Here is a 4,036-nt window from a genome sequence, read left to right on the forward strand (position 1 = left end):
TATGTGTCCCTTTTTCATGGTTTCAAACACTGTTCGTGTTTCCTCCTATTTACTGGAAAATGTATTTAACTTAGACACTTTCAAAACAGGGCTGGACAATTAATTTTCCCAACGGGGTACATGAGAAACTGGGACTGTTGTTGAGGGCAGCACCAATAAGATGAAATCAGTTCTCTTTATAACTGTAATCTCAGCTACTGGTAAGAGTAGGAGCTATAACTGGGCAATGAAAATGTGAAACAGGCATCGTAAACATGCCAACATTTTATTACTATCTAATCAATATTTCCCAAAACAATGCTGATGCATAATGTTAAAAACGAAAATGTAAAAATCTAGTGTGTTTTGGGCTTGAACGAGCACATCGAAACAAACCAAAACAAGAGCACCAAGAGGGCCAAAAAACAAAACGAGTCCAAAACAACAACAACAAAAAACCCAACAACAACAACAACAACAACAGAAACACACTGGAACCCAAGAAAACAGAGTCCAAAACAGAACGGTTCAGGGGGCCGGCCCGGGGGCCAACAGCACAGGAGCCCGAACAGTTCAGGGGGCCGACCGTGCGGACGGCGACGGCGGGGCAGGTCCGGAGGCCGGCCGCAACAACGACAATGTCTAGCCAACGGCCTGGAAGGTGGCCGGACAGGGCGAGGACGTGCAGGCTGGACAGGTCGGACAGGTCGAGGACGTGCAGGCCGGACAGGGCGAGGCAGGACCAGGCGAGGCAGGACCAGGCAAAGCTGAAGCTGTAGCTGAGGCTGGACCAGGCGAAGCTAAAGCTGTAGCTGTAGCTGAGGCTGTGGGAGGCGACGGCGTGAGCCGCAGGTGGTGGCGCTGCAGGCGACAGCGTGGGAGCCGCAGGTGATGGCACTGCAGCGGAGGCAGGTTGCTGGACGGGCCCCTCGGACCCTCCAGCGGAGACGAACAAAGGCTGGTGCAGCTCTCCAGAACCCCCAGCAGGAACAGAAGGCTGGACAGGCCCCTCGGACCCTCCAGCAGAGGCAGAAGGCTGGGCGGGCCCCTCGGACCCTCCAGCAGAGGCAAACAAAGGCTGGTGCGGTTCTCCAGAACCCCCAGCGGGAACAACAGATGAAGGCCGGACGGGCTCCTCGGACCCTCCAGCAGGACCAGGTTGCAGAACAGATGACTGGGGAGAGGAGTGGCGGTGGTGCCGTTTCCTTCGGGACAAGGAAACAGGAACCGGTGAAGAAATGGAGACCTCCTCCTGATCTTCCGACCACATAGCTGCCAGGAAAGAGGTGAATGGACAGGTGAACAAGGTCCCGGAAGGAGAGGAAGTCCGTGGCAGCATAGAGGCAGGTGGAGAGTGTGTGTCTTGCTGAAGCAGCGATGGGGAAGATTTAGTGAGTGAGAGAGCAAGCTCACCAACCCTGACTTGCTCTCTCCAGGCAGTAATGGTGCCATCCAACTTAGTGTCCTTAGCAAACTGAGAAAGCTGAGGGTTATGCCGAATGATGGCATCTACTGCGCTTAGCCCGACTGCCATAGTCCGTAAATCCTGTGACTGGGCAATGCGGTCGAGCAGACTCACCATCCGCATCATCTCGGCGTTGAACTCCGAGGAAAATGAGTCTGCGGGGTCCATGTTCTGGTCGCGATCTTCTGTTATGTGAAGGCTGTGTACAGGCAGAAGTGGTAGTAGGAGGACCCAATGTGCAGACACTCAGAGGCGGAACATGAACTCAAAAGTAGTGATGTGACATTCTGTATCGAGGCTTCAAAGCTTGTGTCGAGTAATTGAGGGGGCGTTTCTGCGATGAGCGTATCGAGGCTTGCTTGATTTATGGGAGGAGCTGAAAATGATGACGTCCGAAGCCTCGCTGCCCGGCTTTACCACGTGACTGGTTCATGAAGTGGTTCGAACTTTGCCGCGAGCTATGACAGCGATATAAACCCCTCAGACTTCATTCAAAATGTAGGTGTTTGATGGAGAGTTGCGGTTAGTGAGAGTTTGGAGACAGTTTGGAGACAGTTTGGAGGTTTATGAGAGTGAGGAGAGAAAGTCAGAAGAGAATGGAGCCAGCTAAGAAGAGGAGGATGTCCTCCCCTGTGTGGGAACATTTTGATTTTATTCCTCCCAACAAGGTATGTAAATTTCTACAGAAGATGTATTTTCATAATACTGGTGGTGCAATACAATTTATGTTAAGCGGCTTTACTTTTGTACAAGGTGAAGTGTTTGCTATGTGCCAGGGGGCTGGGATATAACAACAACACCTCATCCATGCTTAGGCACTACAGAGCTTTGCATGAGAATAAGAGGAACACCGATTGTGGAGCAAGACCAGGTGAGCCATCAAATGCCATGATAATATAGCATGCCGTAATGTTACTAAATTATATAACAATATTATACAAGTGTAATAAGTTATGTGTGTGATATTTATATTTGTGCTTTTTTGTTGTTGTCTTTCCTCAGGAGAACAATCTCAAATAGATGAAGACCTGGTTAGCATGGTGATGGAGGACTCCCAGCCATTTAGCATTGTGGAGGACAAAGGATTTAAAAGATTTGTTAAATCATTAAATCCTAGCTATGTTCTCCCCACTAAAAAGGTCATAAAAGCAGTGAAAATTTAGTTTTTACAGAATAAAATGTGGGCAGGACTGAGGCTCAAAGCCTCAGTGTGTAGCTGTCAATACCTCAACGTTACAAAAGCACAACTACTGTCCACACCCCAACCACACCTCACCTCACTGTATATGATCATTTCCATTTTAAGGATTTCCAAATGATCATTTTCCATACTGCCAGTATAAATATACAAAGTATGCTGCCATCACTACAATATAGATGTTTTACACACTCCTTTTGTTGTTGACATTTACAGGCTGTGTGCAAAAGGCCACAGTCTTCAAATTCATGCCAACTAATATTTTTACATCCAGTAGATGTCCTACTAGAGCAAGACACTTTGCGCTGGGGTGAACCAATTGGATGAAAAGCTTCAGTGCGTCATGAAGCTTCATCTGCCCATCACTACTCAAAAGTGTAACAAAACTAGGAATACAAAATACACTTACACAGCCAGAACACACAGCTAGATAAGGGTAGATTGTGACACGGAGACAGAGAAACACAGGGCTTAAATACACAGAGGGAGCAATCAGGGAATGGGTAACAGGAGGGAAACATAGCTGGGGCAAATCAGGACTAACGAGACAAAGGAAGCAAAATCAGATGCATTTACATGAGACACGGACTTAGAAAGTAAAACAGGAAACATAACACAGAGACGAGAACTTGACAAGGGGATACAGCTGACAGGGGAGACAGAACAACTAGAGAACACAGAGACATAAACCATAAGACAGAACTCAAAGAAACCAAAGACTAGAAATAATATAATAAACTCAAAACCCTGGGTCAACGACCCAGGCATCCTAACAACTGTGGATGTTTGTTCACACACACTCCCTCCACAATGTTTGGAACCTTTGTCAGTGAATACAAAGGTTTAGCTTGGTGTTTGTAGAGTTGACTTTTTACTCTCATAATCTTCATTTGACAAGTGGTAAAACTGTAGTTGTAAAGAAATACAAAATAGAAAAACTAATCTGATTTACATAAATCCTGCATTATGAAATAACTCAAAATAAGATTTTGCATCTTTCTATTAACTTGAGCAGCAGTAATGATCATCAAAGCAAATGCTTTTTAATACGTACAAATCGACCTTTATGAGCTACAAATAAAATGTATTTTTTTAACAACTACTGTTATTTATGCTTTTTTAACATCTTTGTCATGCAATATATACAGTTATGCCTGAACAATGTTTCAAAGATGGCTGTGGGCAGGGGCGATTCTAGGATTAGAGCTTTGGGGGTGCTGAGCACCCAGAGAGCTGCCCAACTATGGACTGGTTCTTATATAGCACTTTTCTACTCTTCTGAGCACTCAAAGCACTTTACACAACTTGTGCATTCACCCATTCACACAAGCACATTGTTCTAGGTGCTTTCTAAGTAACATTCACACATTGCATCGGTGAGCAATTTGGGGTTA

The sequence above is a fragment of the Astatotilapia calliptera genome, chromosome 5, assembly GCF_964374335.1.
Source record: "Astatotilapia calliptera chromosome 5, fAstCal68.1, whole genome shotgun sequence".
Classification (NCBI taxonomy): Eukaryota; Metazoa; Chordata; class Actinopteri; order Cichliformes; family Cichlidae; genus Astatotilapia; species Astatotilapia calliptera.